The 24316-nt window shown below is 49.8% G+C and overlaps 1 protein-coding gene across 2 annotated transcripts in view; it reads right to left on the bottom strand.

The window, feature by feature from the left end:
• The window catches only part of VPS13D (vacuolar protein sorting 13 homolog D), a 2738381-nt gene that overhangs the window by 1904806 nt on the left and 809259 nt on the right, over positions 1–24316 (bottom strand). The window lies entirely within an intron of this gene.

Below are 24316 nucleotides of genomic sequence, written 5' to 3'. Positions count from 1 at the left end.
TTCTATTCCCTTACAACGCTCACCTGAGCAGTGTAAGCACGCGCACATTGATGGCCTGCTGTCACTGCAGTCCGAAAAAAAACGGACCGCCTGTGCAAGGGCACCAAACAGAACTCGATAGAGACCCGTTTCGAGGCCCACTTTAAAAAACTGTCGAGAGCGGGAACACTAAAAGCCCTGCGTCCACCCATCCAGATAATAATTCACTCGTCCATCCACACTGCCATCCATTCAATCGCCATTTCATCCTGATCCATCCTTCCCTTGATCTGTCTGTCCACCTATCCATCCCTTTACTCTGCCATTTTTTCACCTGTCTATCCTATCTATTCCTTTACTTTACCATCCTTTCACCTGTCATCCACCTACCCATTCACTCACTCATCCTTTCTCCTGTCCATCCACTTATCCATTCACTCACTCATCCATCCATCCCTTTACCATGCCGTCCTTTTACCTACCAATCCACTTATCCAGTCACTCATCCTTTCACCCACTCATCCATCTACCCACTAATTTATCCACCCACTGATCAACCATCTTTCCTTTCACTGTTCCTTCTATTCAATATTCCTTCCATATTTCCCCAGTCTATTTACCCATCTTCCATTCTGCCTTGCTCCTGCTCGCTATTCTATTGACGCTGTACTCCATTAAAGCGTTAATTATGAGCTTCTGTCTACGAGATTCTGACAGAAGAGGTCCATAAAGAACCCCACATCTGCTGTAGCGGCTAGGGGCGAGGTCTTTGGGGATTAACGACGCTCCTGCTCCAAGGTTACTCTAATATAAGCATGAGACGTTGTTTCAAAATGATTTTTAAATCCCAATAATTTTTGTCTTTCAGAATTGTAGTGTGATCATGCACACTCTGTCTTCGAAGGCATCCTTTCCACTGAAATGTGCGCATACTCCCCTATGACTTGAAAATGCACTTAAGAGGGACAGCTACGGCTTTCTTGATAACACAGTATGGTTGCAAGTTCTGTAGCAATTTCAATATGTGATCTCTACACCCATCAAAACTGGATTCGTCAGATACCTGGCAGATTTATTGTAATAAATTCCAACTGTGGCCTGGAAGGCCGCACTACGCATGAACAATAGCACCGAGACCTCATGGAATGGCTTATGCTCATCCTTCAAGACAGGGAGGTGGGCGGGATTGGTGATTAATCTGCAGGTAGAAAGATCGATACCAAAGGTTAATAACGTTTTATTCTGATGGATCATTCTACCTGCAGATTCCTCACCATCTGAAAATATTTCCAAGCAGTACATATTTGGAGGTGGGTCTTGAAGGGATGGCTATACCAGGAAGTCTTGGAGAACAGAATGAGCAAAACGCCCATCCCTTCGCATGTCAGAGTCCAAGCAGTAGAGCTTTGTAAATATATTGATGAATGCCCATGTTGCCGCCCTGAAAAGATCAGCAACAGGAACTCTTCTGGTCAATGCGAGGCAGAGGACTTGGCCCTTGCGGGATGAGCCCGGATACCCTCCGGAGGATCTTCATGGGCCACAGCGTAACACATCTTGAAGCACAAAATTATCCACCTAAATAGGACTCTCTTCTACAGCTTTCCCATTTGTATTGCCTATATATCCAATAAAAAGCCAGTCATCCTTTCTGAATTCTATGGCAGGACCGGAGGCGAGGATTATGCTCTGCTTTCTTTATTTTACAACACCAGCAGATTTAACCTTTACAGAAAAAACTCTCTTTCCCAAGAACCATAGGGAAAGGACAGTCCGACATCCACGCATATCCTGAGAGTCCGGGGATTGCGGGGATATCTCCTCTTTCTTTTCCTGCTCACCAGCAGATAAGTCGCTTTCCATTACTCTCTATGGTTTCACTGTTTCCTTTGGCGTTTTGCTTTGATTTTGTGCCTTTGTGAGAATTGATTTTCTCCACTGTTGTAGCGCGAGCGCTGCGGTGATTCCATTTCAGGTTATCCTTTAAATGCATTTTTGTGACCGTGGGAGCGTTCCTCATCGCTCCTTTCGCGGTTCTCAGTGCGGGCTCACGGTGATGCATGCGGCATCCAGAGGGCGCTAGTGCGGTGCGTTTTTCCTCACCTCGTTTGCTGGGGCGGGAACACTTTTCCTGAAGTTCCTGTCAGTGCGTCCCCGCCAGGCAAGAAGCCCGCAAGCCTGAAGCCTTGACACCCGACTCCGGGTCTGTGTATTCTGCAACCTGACGCCCGCGTGTGGGTCGGTAGTGAGCCAATCATTGCTTATAAGGCTGTCATTACCGTCAGGGGCCGGCCCAGGCTTTTACTTACTGCTTGTCACCATTGGCAGTGAGTGCCCCCCTTACTCAGTGGGTATAGGCCCCAGGGTTGGTTACCCATAATCCCATGCTTAGCAAGCCCAAATAAATTACAGAGTTAGTCCTGCAAAAAGTGTGAGAACCTTCAGGTTCGCAAAAAGTTGTGACTTGACAGTCTATTCTGAAATGACCATCCTTTTCACTATGGAAGGGGAATTTATAGAGGAAGAGACCTTTCAGGTTCTTCCTGTGGATGACGATTTTTGCGACGTGGTGGACGCTTCCATCAACCACGCCCTCGCTGAAGCTATGGGACCCTTTGAGAGGCACATTATGAAGGTCGCCTGCGCTTATGCCTCGGGGGAGCGTCAACCCCCATGCCCCAAGCGGAAAGCAGAGGTGGCCATGGATGTGGGGACTTTTGAGAGCCTTAAAAAAGGCCTTCTTGACACGTCCTCCTATATCCCAGGTAGACCCCTTAGATGAGGGAATTCCTTTATCTCCTGAAGGCGAAGATGATGCGGGCGATGATTCCCCTTGATAAGCCGGGCCATTCCAGGTCCTGGTTCCCAACCCAGAATGTGGCAGAGGTCCCTATGGAAATGCTCGTCCCAGAAGATCTGGTTCGTCCCAGAAGATCTGGTCCATTCCCGTTCATCAATGTGGACGCCGAGCAAAAAGGTGACGCAATTGGTCACCAGCCGGATGAGGAAGCCCCTAGAGAAGGAAGTTGGGGCCTGCTTGCGGGCGGAGTGCCCTCGGCCTGTCTCACCGGGCAAGGTAGCTGTCACCCCCGAGATAGATGCCAGAATGGCCACCTTTCTTCAAAAGTATATTCGAGACCCCAAGAAGGGGATTGATAGGTCCTGGAAAGCTTGCCAGGACAAGCTCCTGGATGCCTGCGGCCCTCTCACTAAGATACTAGACCTTGCGGAAGAGGCGAAGGCCTGTGGTACCGCGCTTTCCACGGAGTCGGTCTCAGGCTGGGCCCAGCGAGCTATCGTCTTCCTGGGAAATGCAAACTGCGCTCTCGTAGCAGAGCAACAATGCTCCTTGTTACTTAAAGTGGACCCAAAACTAGCGGACTTGGCCTCTTCGGAGGCAGGAGCAGTTGCAGACGGGGGACTTTTCGATGAGCCTTTTGTGAAAGAGCTCACAAAATTTGTTTACAACTTCACCACCCTTGATAAGGCGCAGGCCTCCATTAAGAGAGTGTCCCACCCAAAGGTTTTTGTCGGGGTCGGTCGTGGCCGGGGGCGCTCGACCGGCCGCTTCTACACTCAAGCCCCTAACAAAGGATTCGAGAAGGCAGGTGACCAGCCCAAGCAGGAATTCTTCCAGTCTCGCAGAGGCGCCAGGGGAGGAGGCAGAGGCCAGTTCCAAAATCAATCAGGTGAGTCTCTCCCCTTACCCCCATTTGCAGGTGGGGGGCAGGTTGGCTTTGTTTGCTCACAATTGGGAGGCCATTACTTCAGATTCATGGGTCCTTCAGACCATCAAGAGATTTCACATAGAGTTCTACGAAACTCCGAAGCAAGAATCTCGGCCACGGCCCCTGGTATTCACGTCTGCCCAGTCTGCTCTAGTGGACGAAGAGGTTCACGATCTCCTCCACAAGGGGGCGATACTGTGCTCCTCCCTCCACCCAAGCAGTTTCTTAAGCAACATCTTTTTAGTGGACAAAACGGATGGGGGTCAGCGCCCGGTTATCAATCTGAAGGAGTTCAACAGCTGGTTGGGGTACCGCCATTTAAAAATGGAGGAAATCCACCTTCTGCGCGACCTCCTGCGTCCAAACGACTGGATGGTGCGCCTCGATCTGAAGGACGCTTATCTTTCCAACCCGATTTCTCCCCCGCATCGCAGATTCCTTCAGTTCCTGTGGAAAGGGCAGGTTTACGAGTTTACCACGCTGCCCTTCGGTCTATCCGCAGCTCCTTGGTGCTTCACCAAGGTGCTCAAGCCGGTGGTAAAGTACCTCAGAGCCCGAGGCTTCCGCCTCCTGAAATATCTCGATGACATAATCCTCTTGGCTCAATCTCCAACCTTGCTTATGGAGCAGCTCAGGACAACGGTACACCTTTACAGGGCCTAGGCTTTGCCATCAACGGGAAGAAATCCCTCTTGGTACCGGCCCAGCAGACAACATTTCTGGGTTCGTTATAGACTCGGTCAATAAGATGTAGACTCTCCCCTCCAGATATGTTTCCAAGATTCGTCGAGAACTCAGACGCACTCTGGCCCGACCCACCACCTCTCTCTGGCAGGTGGCCAGGGTGGTGGGCCTTCTTTCCTCTTCCATACAGGCCATCTGCCCGAGGCCTCTGCATTACAGAGCCCTTCGGCGGCTGAAGGCCACTCACCTCAGGAAGGGTTTGCAGTACTCGGAGCTCATTCCCCTCACAGACGAGGTGAGGTCGGAAATGCAGTGGAGGATGGACCACATGGAGGCCTGGAACGGGAGGGCCATTTTCGGCTCGGCTCCGGACATAGTTATGGAGTCGGACGCCAGCAGGTCGGGCTGGGGGGCGCGTTGCAGGAACTCCTTTACTGGAGGAAAATGTTCCGCAGACGAACAGCGCCTTCATATCAATTGCTTGGAGCTTCTAGCCGGTTCCTTCACCATCAAATGCTGGACGAGGGACAGGATCAGCTGTCATGTCCTTCTCAAAATGGACAACGTGTCCGCTGTCTGCTACATAAACCACCTGGGTGGCACGAAGGCCAAGGTGCTAGTGCGCATGGCCAAGAAATTGTAGTCTTTTTGCCTGCAGAACAGCATCTCGGAGACAGCGGAGTACCTTCCAGGAGCATCCAATGTAGTAGCGGACTGATGCTCCCAAGAGTGGTCGGATGTGAGCCTATGGCAATTGGATACCAGAGTCTTCCGGAGGCTCCACGCCCTTTGGGGCCCCTTCGCAGTGGACCTCTTTGCCTCTCGTCTGGACCATCACCTTCCCAGGTTCTTCAGTTGGAAATCAGATCCTCTGGCGGCGGCAACGGACGCCTTCCTTCAGGACTGGTCCCGGGAGACAGGGTACGCCTTTCCATCGTTTGCCATGATCAAGCGCCTCTCAGCGTAGGTTCGCCGGCAACAAGCGAAGGTAGTGTTGATCACGCCTTATTGGAGGTCGCAAGTATGGTTTCCAGTTCTTCTGGAACTTTCTTGGGATTCTCCAGTCCTTCTACCCTCCCGATCAGAAGATTCTTCAGGATCCCCAGGGAGGGCCTCATCCGTTGGTCCTGCAGAATCGGATGCCCCTCATGGCTTGGCAGATTTCCGGCAACGTTGGAGACTTCAAGGCTTATCGGCAGAAGCTCAGACCATCTTGGCAGCGGCATGGGCCGACGGCACCAATAAACGATACCGTTCAGCTTGGTCCAGATGGGTGGGTTGGTGCCTTAGCCGGGATCAGGATCCCATGGGGTGCGAAGTGGTCCACGTCCTGAATTTCCTGGCTTCCCTGGCCACAGAGGGCTTGGTTTACCGCACCATCAATTCATACAGATCGGCGATCTCGGCGGGCCATGACCCGGTGCAGGGGAGTGCGGTAGGAGAGCATCCCTTTGTATGTAAGTTAGTGAGGGGTATACGCTTATCCCTGCCTCCTTTACCTAAGTACTCACACTTGTGGGACGTTAACAAAGTTTTACATCTCTTTAAAACCTGGTCTTCAAATAGGTACCTGTCTCGCAAAGAACTCTCTGCAAAGTTGGCCATGCTCCTCTGTTTGGTCTCCTGCTACAGAGTATCTGATGTGAGAGCTCTCGATCTCCTCGGTCGGGTTTTTTTGCCCCAAGGGGTCACCTTTCATATTTCACACTGCACTAAGTCGGACTTTAGGGTAATCTCGTACCCGGCTTTTGATAAACACCCTAAGTTGTGTGTGGTGCACTGTCTCAAGGCTTATGAGAGCATGACGGAAGAGCATCGTCCTCATGGCGTAAACCAACTGCTGATATCTCTCAGGAAACCCTTCAAGGCTGTGTCTCCTCACACCATTGCAAGATGGATCAGATGGGTCATGCGGGAAGCAGGTATTGACATTTCGCACTTCGGTGCTCACTCCGTGAGAGGTGTGATGGCCTCCAAAGCATTTACCCTCAGGGCTCGTCTAGAGGATATTATCAATGCTGCTGACTGGTCATCAGATTCAATGTTTAAAAGATTCTATTTTAAACCGGTCGTTGACATGGCTTCCCTGGTGGTGCACAAGCTTTGAACGAGCATAATCCTCGCCTCCGGTCCTGCCATAGAATGAAAAATTTCCTAGTAGACACAAAGGAAAGTTTCAATTCTATTAAGGACTCGGAGGCGAGGATTATTCCCACCCAGAGTTCCTGAGGATTCAGTCACTTTTTTCCCAACCAAGTCTATGGATTAACACTCCGTAAGGTGTAAGTTTTGTTCTCCATTTTTTTCTGTATTTGAGGGTGTTACTGTACTTTAATTGTCAGTTTAATTGCCCTTGTGTTTTTTCATGACATTGCATCTCATCGGTATGATACCTTTGTGATTCCTGTGATGGTTAAGTTCTGATTCACTCGATATTCTTTTACTTCTTTCAGGACCGGAAACACCTAAAATGGACTAATGAACGAGTTACTTATCTTCGGTAACGATGTATCTGGTAGAGACATAGTCTAGTCGCAGATTCCTTAACTTAGAATATCACCAGGCGTCAGACTGGATCAAGAAAACTTTTAAGCAGCAGCACCTCTGCGCGCTGACGGCAGCGCCACACGACTCTGCCCTGACGTCGTCCACGGACGTGATGTCAGCGGAGCCATATATGCCCCTCCCGACGCGCTGACATTAGTTTTCGTCAGAGAAACTCTTCCACGCCCCAACACGGAGCCACCACCAAAAAACTGTTAGAATATGGGAACAGTATTCAAAAATGATGAAAAGACATGGAATGATGAAAAACAGCACCATAAAGGAAAGTGCCAGGCACTGTATATTGGAAACTACTAAAGAAAAAGAGCAGAGCACCGCTCTGAGAAGCAACCCCGCAAAAGTGAAAGCCCACCACCCTGGGAGGTAAAGGAAGATGTAAACAACATTATGGGAGACGACAGAAAGTCCGCAACCGTAATGTATAACCATGAAGACAACAAGTCCGGAACATGGGAGCCAGGACAATTGACGACAAGACGTCACCAGAAAGAGACGTTGTATCCCCGATAAGAGATTCAAAAAATGTGGCAGAGCCAACAGACCTCAACCCAATGGAGTACAGGGCTGGTAAGAAACCTCAAGGCGATAAAGAAAGTGAGGGCGGGGGGTAGGAAAAAACACAAAAGGACCCACACTGTACAACCCAGGGCGTAGGGTTGGAAAGGAAACATGACACATGAGCATACCGTCCAATTACGAAAATGGACGGAGTAGAGATATGAAAGCAGAATGAAACATTTTGTTTGGGAGTGAAGTGAAAGCGTCACTTTGCAGAAGGATCAAGCCACCCGAAGGGATGCGAACGTAGAAAGCCCAACCTGAAAAGGTCCTCGCAGAACGGGAATGGCGGGCGTGCGTTTATGAATCTGCGGCTAGACTATGTCCCTACCAGATACATCGTTACCGAAGGTAAGTAACTCGTTCATCTGACAGAGACGTCTAGCCGCAGATTCCTTAACTTAGAATAGATACCAAAGCCATACCCATAGAGGAGGCGGATCTGCGACTGAAACCCTCCAAGTTTTAGAGAGAACTTGGCCGTCAAGAAAGTGACTAAAACAGTGCAGTCAATCAGGTGACGAAGCACAGCAGGGACAGTTATGTCAGCGCAGCCAACTCCTAGACCATGAAGCTCAGAAGAGAGCGGAGAACAATGGAAGGCAAAGGTACCACAAGTCGACAAGAACAGCACGAAAACCCCTTTTGTGTATAACGGGTTGAGAGAGGTAAAGCCCGGAGCCAGAATGCGCATGTTGGAGCAAGAGTTCACAACTTCGAAAAAGGAAGATGAACCAAGCCTAGGGCCCGAGGGATCCGCAGGATCCGAGGTGTCGATAGAAAGCAAAAAGTGACTACCGGTCGACCAGGTAAAGCAGTGGGAAAAAACACTGTTGAACCTACGCCTGCAAGATACAGGCGGCAACGAAGGCAAAAGGCTGACTCCTGGCCAGCAAGTGCTGGCATGGACCAAGAAAACGCATACTAAATATGCTGGAGTTAAAAGTAATCTGATGACACCGCCAGAAGTGGAACTGGACCTAGGGAGGGAAAGATCCACCAGATGTAATGTGTCGCCCGTAAGCAAAACCCAGAGATATGACAACCGGTATGACAGAAAGCGCATACTGGCCTAGTATGTAGACTAGCAGAAGAAGCACTTATCAAGCTGCATCAGCTAGACACATGTGACAACATTGGCAAACGACCAATCCATGGCCAAAAGGCCGGTAGTAAAATGAGGACACGCCAAGACACAGGCGGTCTGTTACAACTGGCGAAAGGGCCAATGGCAAACAGCCTAGCGTCAAAGTAGGAGCCACACTGTAAGACATCGAAGGGTACCAGGAGGCACCTATACATCGATTGGACTTTGGAACCACACAAAGAAAGGAAAGGCCTCCTGTGAGATGCGCACGACATCAAGAGGCCAACGGCCCAAAAGGGGAACCAGGCAGCCAAGCACCACATAGCAGACTGGGTCAACGACCATGGACACCGCATGAAGGAAAGAGCAACATCCCCCCCTTGCTCATGAAGAACCATAGGCATGACAGTGGAAACAGTCAGGATCAATGTGAGTGTACTGGACCAGAAAAAACAAGTATTTCGAAGAAATGCACCCCATGAAAAATTACAGTATGATCCAAGCAAAAGTGCGGAAACACCTGTGCAGGGCAGCAGTGAATGTGGAACAAAGCGCTGTAGGAGAAGTGGTGAGAAAAGAGGCCACATACAGCAGAGATATAAATGTAAGCTAGTATCATGGAGGACGAGTGAAAAGAAGAGCCTTCATAGGTTTCTTTGAAGTTTCCTTAAAGATTTATTAGTAGAACAGCATCCCAGCAGAGAGCAACTTCCTTCACCTCCAGTGGCTCCCTTCAACTGTCCATTAGAACCTTTCCCATGTCATACTACAAGTAACTAGGTAACAGTCCCATGACATCTCCAATCTGGAGATCTCTACATATCTCCCTTTTATACAACAACAAGCATAATATAAAGCACCAACATGAGAATGCAAAAAGATCAATAACATTAACATATTTCGTTTTCTAACAATACACTTACATAAATATAAATTGAAGATTATATTCACATTTTCTAATTTACATTTCCAGTAAACATTCTATGATCCCTGTACCTTGCAAACATTTCCTAGACTCCACATTGTATCATCTTCCAATATCACAATATTAGATTTCACACTTTTGATTTTTAAAGGTCCCATATATTTACTTTCACCTTTACGGACCCATTAATTCTTCCGCACCACAACCCAATCACCAACATGCAAAGTCATATGTTTAACTCCTTTTCTAGAATTATACGTATCCTTCATCTTCTGTTGGCCCGCTTCAACTTTCTTCAACATTTCCTCACGATCAATCCATATCTCATCCTTCTTACATAACCAAACAGGACATTCTTTTTTACCTGGTTCTCTTCCTTTAAGGGAGACAAAAGGAGCTATACCAGTGCTTGAGTGAGGAGTAATTCTATGCACCCACATCATTTTCTGTAACTCCTCCTTCCAGGACAACCCATTCGCAAGGGATAACTGAATATTCTTCATTATTATACGGTTAACCCTTTCCACCAAACCATTAGCTTGAGGTCTAAAGAGAGCTACCTTTTCATGAACAATGCCCATTCTTTCAAGATACTCTTGCATCTCCCTCGAAACAAATTGTACACCATTATCAGTCACTATACTGCCTGGTATACCTTCCTCAAGGAAAATCCTCTCAAGGAATTTTATCACGTTGCTAGTATTGATCTCACCCATTGTGTTTATAGTGAACCATTTAGAATAGTAATCCACTAAAACTAGAATGAATCTATCCCTTAATCCCAACCTATTCACTATTTAGACAAATTTGACAATTTTTTACTAAAGCTTCTACTTCTGAATCAACTCCAGGGCACCAAAAAGATTCTCTTACCCTACGTTTTGACATTCCTTGCCCAGGATGACCCTCATGAATTATATTAAGAATATGTTTCCTCACATCCCTAGGAGGTACCACTTGCCACCTTCTCATAACATTTCCATTGCTTATGGTTAATTCTTCTCTAATCTTAAAAAATTCCATGAGTTCCAAATCCTTACAATCTTCAAAACTCCAGCCACTAATAATTTTGCTTTGTACCATCTTTAATACAGGGTCATTTTCCATGGCTTTGCTCCATTCTTCAGATGATCAAGCAACCACATCAATTTTACTAATAAAGTCAGTATCTGTATTCACGCAAATCTCGTCACACCTGACATCAAGAGGCATTCTTGATAAGTAATCAGCAACAACATTCTTTTCTCCTTTAACATATTCAATCTCATAATTAAATTCCATGACAGACAATAGCCATCTGGAAATTCTTGGAGTTATACTCCCTTCCAACCCTCTTCCACCTTTAAAGATGTACAACAATGGCTTATGGTCTGTCCGTATTTTGAAAGGAAGACCCATCCTCGTCGCCATGAAAAGAAGAGCCTTCATAGGTTTCTTTGAAGTTTTCTTAAAGATTTATTAGTAGAACAGCATCCCAGCAGAGAGCAACTTCCTTCACCTCCAGTGGCTCCCTTCAACTATCCATTAGAACCTTTCCCATGTCATACTACAAGTAACTAGGTAACAGTCCCATGACATCTCCAAGCTGGAGATCTCTACAACGAGCCCAATAACGGCTGCGTGCCAAAGTTTATACTAATAGTACTAAACATTGACGCACAGCGACGGAGACGATGTGAGCCATAAAAACAAGGACAGAAGCACTACAGACAAGCGGGACCAAAGGCACCCGAAGCGCGACAGGGCGATGCTAATAATAGGATCGCAGGACAAAAGACAGGGAGGGACTCCCCGAAGGATGTCCGCGAGGAGTACTCCATAGGAGCTTACTAAGGCAAGGCAGTCCCCCAGCACCAGCATATACCCCACATAGGGTAAGTGTCAACCCCTGATAAGGGGATCCTCTTGGGTAAATCACGCAGTCAGAGGGCTGAACAGATGAATAAACCAGCCGAAATCTAACAAATCAGAGAAGGCTGAACAGCCACGGACAGCAATCGAAGATTAAACCAGCCATACGGTGGAAATCTAACAATCAGAGAAGGCTGAACAGCCGTGGACAGCAAACGGGGAACCTACTATACACGTTTGTGATAGAGGTGTAGGAAAACAAGGCACAGAACAGCGCAAAAGTTATGGCAAACCGGACAAGAGCCGGGAGACTGCCGAATCCGCGTGGGGATCAAAAAGGTCCACACCATTAAATGGTAAAAACCCTAAGGGCATCCCTAACATTATCTAGAAGCAACTGTCACGCAGCCATGCATGGCGGCGTAAAGCCACAGACCGAGCAAGAGCTCGTCCCACAGAGTCAGTGGCATCAAGGGAAGAACATAGCGAAAATTGCACCATTCCCCTGCCATCAAGCAGAAGCCGAAGTAACTGTGACCACGGCTCCTCAGGAATAGAAGGGAGAAGGGTCTCGACCAGGTCCCAAAGGGGCGAGGATGAACGTGCAAACACACACGCAGTATTTAATGCACGGATAGCCGCACTGGTAGAGGCAAAAAGTTGACGAGCACACGCGTCCAGCCACCTAGACTCCCTAGTGGGAGGAAATAACGGCAAGGCGGATGAAGACTGTAAGTTAAAAGCCGCCTGAACAATGAGTCCCTGAGCCGTAGGGTGAGTGGACAGGCAGAGTGGATCACCCGGAGTAGGAAGGTGCCTACGGGCAATAGCTCTATCAACAGGGTCACCAGAAGAGGGCCTTACCCATGTGCCACGCAAAATGTCGAATAAAGAGCTGCCAAATGGCAGCAAAGGCTCCACCTCAATAGGCTTCATATGGAGCAGATCCAGTAAGGGATCAGACAGCAGGGGGGCCACAGGATGCTGAAAACCAAGAATAGCAGCCGCCCTGTGAATGGCACGTGCATAAGCAGCACCAGCTTTGGTTGCCATGCAGGTAGGCGATAATAAGCTGCCGGTAGGAGACGGCTGTAGACAAAGCCGTCCACTGGACAATAAAAGTGGGGGAGCCGGAGACTGACCCGAAGGCCAGGTAACACAAGGCACTTGCACCATGGGCGCCCGATCTGGGGAATCCAGAGAAGCGTCAACCTCTTGACCAGGAGGCGTTGTTGCCGGCACCGGCGTCGATTGACACCTTGTGGAGGACGCAGCGACGTCCGAGGAGTCGGAAGGAGCAGCAACGTCGTGAGGAGGCTGGGACGGTGGCACCAGCGTCGATCGATGCCGGGTTGGAGTCGTCTGGACGTAGACGACCTAAAGGGGAACTCGACCTGGGCACCGTCCGATGTCGATCCCACTTCAAAATGTGCCTGTCTGGTAAAGCCGGGCGCCAAGCCGGGCGTCGGTGCCACCTTCGACGTGGATGCAGGAAGCCGCTCAGGGCTATGCGAAGACTGATGGGGTGGGCTGGACTTGCGACTGGGAGGACCCACTGGGCCGTGACCCGTCGGTGTCGTATCGTCTCCGGAACCGGAGTCAATGCACACAGCCGGCGCCGAGGAAGAATCTGAGGGCGAGGACCCAACAAGAGTGCCCTCCACCGGTATGAGACCCGAAGGTGCTCCAGAGAGATTGGGGACCCAAAATACGACTGGAGTGCAAGAGAATAAGCCTCCATTTGGGCACGCGTAGCTCCAACCCCCGGAAAGGGAGGGTATGGATAGAGTGACTGCTGGGCGCCCTTACCTGGCATAGAGCGAGAGGAGCGGGCGCCAGCAGTATGCGAATGGGAGGAGGACCTCCGTGCTTGCCACTTGTGCTTGCGCTTACCTGCCCTCGATCGACGTTCAGTGGAACGACCTCTGGACGGAGCCCGATCCGGAGGGGGAGAGCGGCGACGCGAAGGTGCTGGACCGGACAGCCGTGCGGCCAGCAGTTTCATACGGTACTCTCTGAGGGATTAGGGCTTCGGACGCCGAAGGTGTCGAAAAGGCCTAAAGACCAGGCCAGGGAACTGCTGTTTTTCCAGGGTCCACGTGCGGAAAATAAGAATCCTGATGTCAGCGCGCCGGGAGGGGCATATATGGCTCCGCTGACGTCTCGTCCGTGGAAGACGTCAGGGCGGAGTCGTGCGGCGCCGCCCCCGGCGCGCAGAGGTGCTGCTGCGGAAAGGTTTTCCGGATCCAGTCTGACGCCTGGGGATATTCTAAGTTAAGGAATCTGCGGCTAGACGTCTCTATCAGATGGAATTCGTTGATGACTGGATGATTTGCAGTCAAAAAAAGAGGAGATATCCCAGCAATCCCCGGACCCTCAGGACATGTGTGGATGCTGATTGGTTGACCTGTCGGACTGTCCTTTCTCTATGGTTCTTGGGAAAGAGAGATTTTTCTGTAAAGGTTAAATATGCTGGTGTTGGAAAATAAAGAAAGCAGAGCATAATCCTTGCCTCCGAGTCCTTAATAGAACTGAAACTTTCCTTCGGGTCTACTAGGACATTTTTCATTCCTTAGTGAGGTCGTTGTAAAAGCTGACTGCCCTCTTTGTGTTCAGCCTGTGTAATCTCTCCTACTCCTTGGTAGGGTGTAGAGGGGGTAAAAGGAAGAAAGGGAACAGGAACAGGACTGACCTAAGAGGAATGGGCCACTACCTTGGATAGGAAAGCAACTATGGTTTGAAGCACTAACTTGTCAGGTGGAAAGGAAGTGATGGGAGTGCTTTCAATTTGCTAACCCACTTTGCTGAATTTATGACACCTATAAAAACAGAGTTAATAGTTAAAAGTCTCGAGAGCTTCAGACGGATATCTGTTTGAACCTCTTCAAAGGTGCAAAGCTTAGAACCAAATCCAAGTCCGAATGAGGCATGATGAATGGGGTTGGGTGGGAACATGCTTGTCAGGCCTTCCAGAAAGCACACCACAAAAGTCAACTTAAATAGGGATGGCTGGTTCGGATGGCAAAGGAAAGCTGACAAGGCCATTTGATATTCCTTGACAGAACCCACGCACAGCCTTGCTGGGTTGACAATAAGGCAACCTTGAGAATGTCAAACAATTTGTCTTCCAAGGGATCAATATTGTTCTGAGCACACCAAGTGACACACTTATTCCACCTTCTGGAATACACCGCCTTGGTGAAATGACAGCGAATAAACAGAATGACATGTACGATTTCAGATAATAGCCAGGAAGGAATTAAATGAACCAGCTCAATCTCGAGGCATGAAGGTGGAGGCTTGGAGGTTCGGATGCAAATTTATCTCTCGGAATAGGAGAGAAGGTCTACCCTGAGTGGAAGATGGAGCAGGGAACACAGGGAGAGGTGCAGAAGGTCTTCATACCACACCTTGCCAGCAAATCCAGTGCTATAAGAATAATTTGGGCCTGGTCTTGGTAAAGCTTCTTCAGAACCAGAGGAATGAAGGGTAAAGCATAGTGAAGAGGAAAACAGGTCCACTTGAGGGATGCCCCACTGAGCAAAGATAAGCTAAGCCACTTCTGAGTGGAGACGGCACTCGTGGTCAGCAAGAAGACACTGACTGAGGCTGTTGGTCCTGGTTTTAGAGAACCCAACAGATGGTTCACAAACAGCCAAACTCCATGCTGGTGAGCCCAAAAAACAGAGTTACCACTTTCGAACAGGGAATGTGAGATCCACTACTCCATGCTTGTTGATATAATACATCGTGGTCCTATTGTCTATCAAGATCTGGACAGATCGAACGAGAAGGGAATACAGGAATGCCTTGAGTGCCAACCGAATCGCCCTCCTTTCCAGCAGACTGATGTGCAAGAGCTGCTCCTCCAGAGGCCTTTGATCTCAACCTCCTTTCAATGAGCACCCACCCTAGATTGGAGATCTCCATTACCACCGTGGCCACATGCGCTGAAGGTGTCCTTTGCTAGTGCTGGGGACTCCACATTCACGAACCAGTCATACAAGTTTGGAAATACATAAACTCCTCACCATTGCACTGTGGTTGTCAGTCCAAATGGTACAACCATGAACAGATAGCGCTAGGCTCAATGTAAGCCTCATATAATGTCTGTTGGGGAGTAAGATTGGCAGATGGAACTGTGCATCCTGCTGCTGAAGGAAAACCATCCAATCCTCCACCGTGAGAGCCAGCACAACTTGGTTAAGGCCAGTATCTTGAGCGTGTCCTGCTGAAAGATCGTTTACAAAAGCCAAAAGTTGTGTATGGGTTTTAGAGCTCCGTATTTCTTTGGAATCAAGAAGTAAAGGGAGCAAAATCATGTGCCCCCTTCTGCTATGGGCACCATCTCAATGGTACTTTTAGCAAGCAGAACAAAAACATCGACCTCCAAAATCGAGGCAGGTGCCGGGAGAACGTCCTGGTTAAAGATGAGCAATCCAGTGGGAGGGACAGAAAGAGTAGGAGATCGCACTTGAGGAGGAGCACTGGATTATCCAGTGATAAGAATTGACAGTCCAGCGACTAGTGGAGAAATGGGAGAAGCCTATTCCCCACAGAAGAATGAATATGCTACTTACCAGTATGCATCTGTTCTTGGCATGTAGGGCTGCTGACATTCATATCTGTGCATAGATCGCCGCCTAGTGTTGGGTCCGGATGTTTGCACGTTGTTGTCCTGGAAGAGTCTTCGAAGTACCCTGAGATAGGTGACTCCTCCCCTGGACCACAGTGCGCATGGGCATCCTCTCCATCCTCAGATTGTTTTTCGCCATTGTGGCCGTGATGGAGTAGATACAGAAAGTGATGACCATGCTATACAGTAATTCTGAGAGCTGCAGCTGCTACAGGCGCCGGGGAGGAGGGTGGGCGATATGAATGTCAGCAGCCCTACATGCCAAGAACAGATGCATACTGGTAAGTAGCATATTCAGTTCGAGGCATGTGGGCTGCTGAATTCATATCTGTGCATAGAATACATAGCAGTACCCCCTATTAGCGGCGGCCACCAGTGCCAGCTGCAGCAGTCTGAAAAAGAGTTTTGAGAACAGCCTGTCCTACAGCTGCTTGCTGTTTTGAGTGTACATCTACACAGTAGTGTTTGGTAAATGTATGTATAGTGGACCATGTGGCTGCTCTACATATTTCCTTTAAGGGAATGTTTCCCAGGAAAGCCATGGATGCCCCTAACTTACGTGTTGAGTGGGCTCGTGGTGGAATCGTTAACGTGCGTTTAGCCTTTTGATAGCAAATTTGAATACATTTAACGATCCATCTGGCTATACCTGCTTTGGAAATGGCGTTGCCCTTGTGCTGTGGAGAAAAGGCAACGAAAAGCTGTTTTGTCTTCCTAAAGGCCTTAGTCCTGTCAATATAGTACATGAGGGCTCTCTTTACATCTAGTGTATGGAGCATTCTCTCTGCTCCATTCTGTGGATTTTGAAAGAAAACAGGCAGTTCAATAGTTTGATTCATGTGGAACTGCGATATTACTTTAGGCATGAATTTGGGGTTGGTACGTAGTACGACCCTGTTTGCGTGAACCTGTATGAATGGCTCTTGAATGGTTAGTGCCTGGAGTTCACTAACTCTTCTTAACGAGGTGATTGCTACTAGGAAAGCTACTTTCCAGGTGAGGAATTGAATCTCGCATGAGTGGAGAGGTTCGAAGGGTGGACCCATCAGTCGGGTGAGGACCAAGTTGAGGTTCCACACCGGTGCTGGTGGGTGTCTTGGGGGAATTACTCGTTTAAGTCCCTCCAAGAAAGCTTTGATGGCAGGCACTCTGAATAAAGAGAGGTGCTGCCTGTTCTGGAGATAGGCTGCTATTGCGGTCAAATGGATACGTATTGAGGTGTATGCCAGATTGCATCGGTATAGGTGTAAGAGGTAACAGACTATATTTTGAATGGATGCGTCTAGCGGGTTGATGTCATTGTTGTTGCAGTAGATGACAAACCTCTTCCATTTAGCTGCATAGCAAGCCCTGGTAGTGGGTCTCCTGGCCTCCTTAATGATCTCCATACAGTCAGGTGGCAGGTTTAGGTAGCCAAACTCTAAGACTTCAGGAGCCAGATTGCCAGGTTCAGCTGTGGTGGATCTGGGTGCTGAATTTCGCCATGGTTCTGCGTTAAGAGTGCAGGTTTGATCCGCAGTCTTTGATGCGGCACCACAGAGAGTTCTAGAAAGGTGGTGTACCATGGCTGGCGCGCCCATGTGGGAGCAACTAGGATGAGTGTTAGTGAGTGCTGTCGCAGTTTGCGTGCCACCAGCGGTATTAATGGCGCTGGGGGAAAAGCGTACGCAAATCTGCCGGACCAGTTCATCCATATCGCATTGCCCTGTGACTGTGGATGTGGGAACCTGGCGGCAAAGATTTGGCATTTTGCGTTTTCGTTTGTGGCGAATAGGTCTATCTCTGGATGACCCCACTGTTGGAAGTACGGTTGGAGCACTGACTGGTGTAGCTCCCACTCGTGCATCTGGTGGCTGTGTCTGCTGAGCAGATCCGCCATTTGGTTGTCCTTGCCGGGGAGGTGTTCCGCCATGAGGAATATGTTCCTCTGAATGGCCCACTTCCACATGCTCTGAGCCAGATGAGACAACTGTGGAGAGTGTGTTCCTCCCTGCTTCTGTATGTAGTACATGGCAGTCATGTTGTCCGTCCGGATCAACACGACTTTGTTGCACAAGTGTACTTTGAATGCCTTCATTGCTAGGAAGATTGCCATCAGTTCCAGAAGGTTGATGTGCATCTTCTTTTGCTGTGTTGTCCATAGTCCCTGCACTGTGTAATTGAGTACATGAGCTCCCCATCCCTGGAGAGAGACGTCCGCTGTCAGTATTATTTGTGGAACAGGCTCTTGGAACGGTCGGCCCTTGCAAAGGTTTTGTGGATTCCACCAATGCAGAGAGTTGTATGCCCGACCGCTCACCAACACTAGGTCTTTTAATTGCCCGTGAGCCTGATTCCATTGACGTGCCAAGCACTCTTGAAGCGGGCGCATATGTAGTCTCGCGTGTGGGACTATGAAAATGCAGGAGGCCATCATGCCTATCAACTGCATGAACACTCGCGCAGGAAGGGAGTGTTGAGGTTTGAACTTTGAGATCAGCATTTGCATGCTGTTGATCCTCACTAGATTTGGCTGAGCTGTGGCTGCCAGAGTGTCTATGGTCGCACCTAGGTACTGTTGTACGTGTGCGGGTTGGAGATGTGATTTTGGGTAATTTAGTGAGAATCCCAGACATTGCTGGGCTGACTTTGCCTGAACAAGCCAGTCGTCCAGGTAAGGGTAGACGTGAATGTGTTGTCTCCGTAGATGTGCAGCCACTGTAGCTAGGCACTTGGTGAAAACTCTGGGTGCCGTTGTCACACCGAAGGGGAGGACTTTGAATTGGTAGTGCTGCCCCTGAATAGTGAACCTGAGATATTTTCTGTGTGACGGGTGTATGGGTATGTGGAAGTACGCATCTTTGAGGTCTAGTGTGGCTAGGAAGTCTCCCTGGCTGAGCAGCGGGAGAACCTGCTGTAGGGTGAGCAAATGGAAATGCTCGGAGAGAATGTATTGGTTGAGGGGTCTTAGGTCTAGTATAGGTCTGAGCGACCAATCCTTTTTTAGGATGAGGAAGTATAGGGAGTACACCCCTGTCCCCTGCTGGTTGACGGGCACGACCTCTATTGCACCTTTTTGCAGCATACTTAGCACTTCCTGCTGCAATAATGCTAAGTGCTCTGCGGACATAGGACGGTGCCTTGGCGGTATTGTGGGTGGAGTGGAGGTTAATTCGAGACAGTAACCGTGCTGGATAATATCCCTGACCCACCTGTCCGTGGTGATGGTATTCCACGTGGACAGGAACCGCTGGAGTCTCCCCCCGACAGGTGTTATGTGGTCGGGGGGAAGGGAGAGGGCGTCACTGTTTGTTCTTGGGTGAGGACCTGGTGTTGCCGTACCCACGTCCTCTGCCCTTGGTGCTGGAGCCACGATATCCACCTCTGTTGTTCTTATCGTAGGTACTTTGTGTGCCCCCTTTATTGTATGTCTGCTGTGACCCCTGTCCTCTAGCCGCTCCCCTATTCCCGGGGCGACGAAAGGAGCCACTACGAAATGTCTGCGTTTGCAGAGCCCCCATTGACTTTGCAGTGTCAGTGTCCTTTTTGATCTTTTCTAAGGTGGTGTCAACTTCTGGTCCGAATAAGTAGTCGGGGTTGACAGGCTGATTTAGGATATTGTTTTGAATCTCAGGTTTGAATCCAGAGATTCTTAACCAAGCGTGTCGGCGTAACAGGACGCTGGTGTTTATCGCCCTTGCGGCTGTGTTGGCAGCATCTAGTGCGCACTTAATGGATGCGTTTGTAAGAAGTTGTCCCTCTCTGATGAGGAGCTCCGCTGCCTCTTTGTACTCGTCTGGTAGATGTTGGAGTAGTGACTCTAATGTGTCATAGTGGGAACGATCGTAGCGAGCCAGGAGGGCCTGTGTATTGGCAATGCGCCAGATGTTTGCTGCTTGAGCTGCAATCCTCTTGCCCGAGGTTTCCAGCACCTTGGACTCTTTGTCCGGGGGAGGAGCATCACCAGTTGTTTGCGATTGTGCTCGTTTGCGAGCGTTAGCAACCACCATGGAGTCCAGAGGTAACTGACCTCTAATGTACATAGGGTCCCCGGGCGCAGGTTTGTATTTTTTTTCAATCCTGGGGTTTATCACCCGTGCCCTTGTTGTTTCTTTGAAAATGTCCTTTGCTGGCTTGAGAACCCCCTTCAACATGGGCAGAGTCTTGACAGTCCTCTCAGAGGAGGCAAAGGTGTCCACCAAGAAGTCGTCCTAAACTGTGTCAGAGTGGAGTTGCACTCCAAGATTGGCTGCAGCACGTTCTATGAGTGCATTGAAGGCAGCAGTGTCCTCTGTGGGCGATGTTTTTGCGCCTTAAAGCTGTGTATCCTGGGTATCTGTTGTTGCACCCGGGTCTGCAGGGTCATCCCAAGCTTGATCTGGGTCCTGCTGCTCCTCAGGATCTATATCCCTGGGGTAGGTGGTATCATCACCCATGTAATCCTCCATTGCGTCCGTGTCGGAGGGCTTCGGAGAAAAGGACTGGGGATCCGGATAGGAGGTATGTAGGCGTTCGTATAGAACCGGTTCCGATTCTGCTGGCAGTTTCTGCTTTAGAGGGATTCTGTAAGAGTCCAAGGCCTGCTCTGTTGTGACCTTCCGTTTTCGGAGCATGAGTCTGCCGGTGTCGGCGTCGATGAATTGGGACGGTGAAGGCCCAGTAGGAGAGTGTCCAGTAGATGGGGACTTTGTCTGGCTGACCCGTGTTCGGATTTCGAAGATCTTTGGCGCCGTGGGCGGCGGCAAACCAAAAGTGATGTTGGTTGGTGCCGAAGGAGCCTTTTTCGGCTCGGGGCCCGACGTGGACTGGAGGGCTGCTTGTTCTCTAATGCGTTGCAATGACGCCGCAACTTGTCGCACCGAGAACGCCGAAGGTTCTTTGGTGCCGAGTGGTTCTGCCGAGGTAGGCGTGGACTTCTTCGGAGCCACAGGGTCATCGAGTCGAGGAGAGGCAGTAGCGGTCGACGGAGTCGATGACTTGAGCGTAGTCGCTGCCTTTGAAGTGGACTCCGCTGGCGCGGCCATTTTAACCTTGGTGGTCGGGGCCGATTGCTTCGGTGCTGGGGGACAAGGCTCCTTTGTGGTACTGATGTCCTTCCTATTCGGGTCGGTGCCGACATCCGCTGCAGCGAGTTCGGCGCCGAAATCCCTTTTAGTGCGTTCGGAGCCGATGGTCTTGGCTGGCATCGAAGGAGTGGAGGTCTTCGAGGCGACCACTGTTAGTTTCACTTTCGGTTTCTGTTGAACCGGTGCGACGATTGGTTTCGGTTTCGTGGAAGGGAAACCAGTCTTTTTGGGTAATAATGGCTCTTGTTGAATGTTCGAGGCCGGGCCCGAAGGCGGGGCCGAAGAACTGCGGGATTGATCTTGGGTAAGGCCCGGAGGCGATCCCTTGACCGGAGCCGTAGAATGACGCACTTTTATAGCCTCCGTTTCGACGGGTAGGCCCTGCTCTTCACCAGAGCTATCTTCTTCGGCCCCAAAGGCCTCATCGTAGTCTCCTACCTCATCGTCAGCTTCTTCCCTGTGAAAGAGCGCTTCATCGGCGTCTTCCGATCGGGAATCGTGTTCGGAAGCAGGGCTGGAGTTCATGTCTTCCACGCTTTCAACATCTTCGTCCTCGGTGCTGAAGATGTTGGTCGGAGCCGGTGCCGATTGCTGCGCTTCTTGCACACCGGGTGGGCATCGATATGTGGATATTGGGCGTGGCAAACAGGACACCGTTTGAATGGGGTCCTCGATTCCATCGTCGATGTAAGTTCGATGGTCGGATTAAACGGATCCGAAAAAACTCGAATAAGTTTGCTAAACTAAGCAATAAAGCTGTCGACACCGAGCGTGAACAGTACCGACGCAAACTAAAGGCCTTTTGGCCTTAAACTAATTTTTCCTAACTTGAGCTAAGATAAGCACATCCGAACCCAATGGCGGAAAAAAACAATCTGAGGATGGAGAGGATGCCCATGCGCACTGTGGTCCAGGAGAGGAGTCACCTATCTCAGGATACTTCGAAGACTCTTCCAGGACAACAACGTGCAAACATCCGGACCCAACACTAGGCGGCGATCTATGCACAGATATGAATTCAGCAGCCCACATGCCTCGAACGTAATGTAAAGGTTGGTGGAGGGGGACTGACAGAGAGGCTTTCCTTCCATCATTTTATCGTTTGTTGAAGTAGACGCTATAAATGTGACAGGTATGTAAAGACATGGGTCCCGTGCTAACGGTGGCTTAAACTAAACCTTGCTAAGGAGGCCTAAGTACGTCGCAATAAGTCTGGGGTTGCTTGTGTTCCAATTTGGAGTGACCCAGTCTTTAGTCCAGAATTGATCAGAGCCGATAAATAACTCCCAGTTACTAGTTTGTCTCAGATAAAGGAGACTAACATGGATTTTGCAGCTTTACGCACCAAAATCCATGTCATGGTAGTTATCAGGCATTCTTTACCCACAGCCCTAATACATTTCAGCAGTTTGACGTGTAGAAATTTATCAGGGAAAAATTGCTGCAGCGGGGCTAGCCACCAAAGGCCTGATTGCGATATGTGCTGTAACAGGAGTTACCATATATATCAAGTAACAAGGCCAATCACAATGAAGGTCATAATCTACATATGGTATGTAATAAAAGGGCCATTTTACCCTTTCCATTAATGCTAAGTTCAATCCTTTCTTCAATATACCCACGCAAGAGTTCCCATCAACCAATTCATACCATAGTATTAGGCTCTCTACAGTGGGAGATTGCCAGGTGACGAACATAGGGAGCTGATCAGTCCCCTTCGGTTGACAATATTCTTTCTTACACTCTGGTCCTTATGAACATGGAGCACATGCAGTACTTTGACTACTAAGCACTCAACATCACTAAGCCACCGGTGTATAGGCAGTCTCTCTTCCAGCAGCAAATTTATTATAATGTTCATCTGGTCAGTGCTACAAAGGGCCAAGGCTAATTTGCATAGGGCTGGGCTCTGGAGTGGCAAAGTGGGTGAAAAACAATGGAGTGGAATGTAGCCAAAATAACCAACATTACTTCTATCACTCTGTTGCTTGTTCCGGTAAACACCATAAGTGCAAAAGGTATGTTCAAACCTGGGTCCTCTGCTCACCGTGCCATAGTACCCAAGCTATACCTCACTGATGAGGCATTAGTAGGCTGTAACTGGTCTCAGGTTGCTTGTATTCCCATTTGGAGGTGAACCGGCCTGACAGTTCAGGCTGGTCTGCTCCAACTGGACTAAGATCAAGACTGATTTGCATAGAGCTGGATTGTCTAGAGTGGCATAGGACATGATATACAATGGATTGGAATGAGACCCTGGGAGATCACTGGATTGCCTACGGCCGAGATTAATTCAAGCATTCCTTCCATTAGTTTGCTGTTCATTACACAAGTCCAGCACAGGTTACAACAGCATTAAGTTCACAAACACAAAATCCGTCAATCACCTGCTACAGCCTTGGCAGTATAAGTGTAGGGTTTTACCAGGGCTTAGTTTAAGCACTTGGAAGAAAGTGGTCGACACCAGGACGAATTTCATCCGGCGCCGACTCCTCGTCCACCACGATAAGCCCCGCTTCCGAAGAAGGGGATGGCGCTGGAGCCGGGGAGGCCAGCCTCCGGCGCCGCCCCGGCACCGACTCAGCCTCAAACACAAAAGGCTCCGGCTCCGAAGTAGGAAGCGGAGTCGGGGAGGCGAGTTTCCGGCTCCGGCCAGGCTGCTGCCAGTCCAGAAGGCCGAGGTGTGCCCGAAGCAAGGCTTTGAGCACCAGCAGCCACCTGCAACGCCACAGGGAGCCCCACAGGACTATGCAGAGTGGCAGGGGTGCTGTGGGTGGCAGAGGGGGACCGCGCCGGGCTGCACCCCGATGACACAAGTGTGCGGCACCGACCTCGGTTCTGGGCACGCGACCGCCTGTCCAGAGGGCCGATGTGTGCCCAAAGCAAGGCTGTGAGCACCAGCAACCTCCTGTGACGCCACAGGGAGCCCCACAGGACTATGCAGCGTGGCAGGGGTGCTATGGGTCGTAGAGGGGGACCCAGCCTGGCCGCACCCTGATGACACCATATCTCCACCCCTGGGGGGCAAGAGCTTCATTGGCGCCGGGGGCGAACCCACCAGAAGTAGCGGAGGCCCTGAGGACGCCCCAGGGACAGAAGTGGACCCAAGGGAGGCCTGCAGAGCCGCGGCATAGGCCTCCATTTGGTTCCAAGTTGCCCCGTGCCCAGATAGGGCGGATAGGGGTGGGCGACTCCCGGGGACGCACATCCAGAGTGCTCCGAGAACTTGCGCCCCGACAACAGGCGTGAGGTCGTAGA

This window comes from Triturus cristatus, chromosome 1_2, assembly GCF_964204655.1.
Source record: "Triturus cristatus chromosome 1_2, aTriCri1.1, whole genome shotgun sequence".
In the NCBI taxonomy this organism is placed as follows: Eukaryota; Metazoa; Chordata; class Amphibia; order Caudata; family Salamandridae; genus Triturus; species Triturus cristatus.
This window is presented reverse-complemented; position numbering and strand designations above follow the sequence as displayed.